Source organism: Morus notabilis, unplaced genomic scaffold (genome assembly GCF_000414095.1).
Source record: "Morus notabilis unplaced genomic scaffold, ASM41409v2 Scaffold1264, whole genome shotgun sequence".
Lineage (NCBI taxonomy): Eukaryota > Viridiplantae > Streptophyta > Magnoliopsida > Rosales > Moraceae > Morus > Morus notabilis.
In genome coordinates this window covers 45969-46607 of record NW_010367038.1, presented here as the reverse complement: position 1 = coordinate 46607, position 639 = coordinate 45969, and positions in this window count along the sequence as shown.

Genomic DNA, 639 nt, shown 5'->3' with positions numbered 1-639 from the left:
CGGTATTCCCACTTTCATCGTGTAGTCCCTAACGGCAAGTTCTTTGTAAGAACTAATATTTTACAAAGAAAACCAAAACATGATTAGTTGTTCCCAAATCAACTATCCCGGACGAGGAATCACCCTCTACTAAAGATGTTTCTAGAATTAGTAAATCTTATTTACTTTGATTCTTTTTCTTTGTTTAGGTGGAAACAATTTCCATTTAAGGGCTAAAACTTAATAAAGAAAACAAACATGATTAGTTATTTCTGCATCAACTATTCAGGATAAGGAATCACCCTTTTACTAAACATGTTTTTAGAACTAGCAAATCATATTTGCTTGAGTTCCTTTCTTTATTTTAGGAAACAATTTTTTTGTAAGAACTAAGACTTAATAAAGAAAACAAACATGAGCAGCAACTCCCGAATCTACTATCCAGGAATAACGAATCACCCTTTTTACTAAACATGTTTTTAGAACTAGCAAATCATATTTGCTTGAGTTCCTTTCTTTATTTCAGGAAATAATTTCTTTGTAAGAACTAAGACTTAATAAAGAAAACAAACATGAGTAGAAACTCCCGAATCCTCTATTCAGGAATAAGAAATCACCATTTTTACTAAACATGTTTTTAGAACTAGCAAATCGTATTTG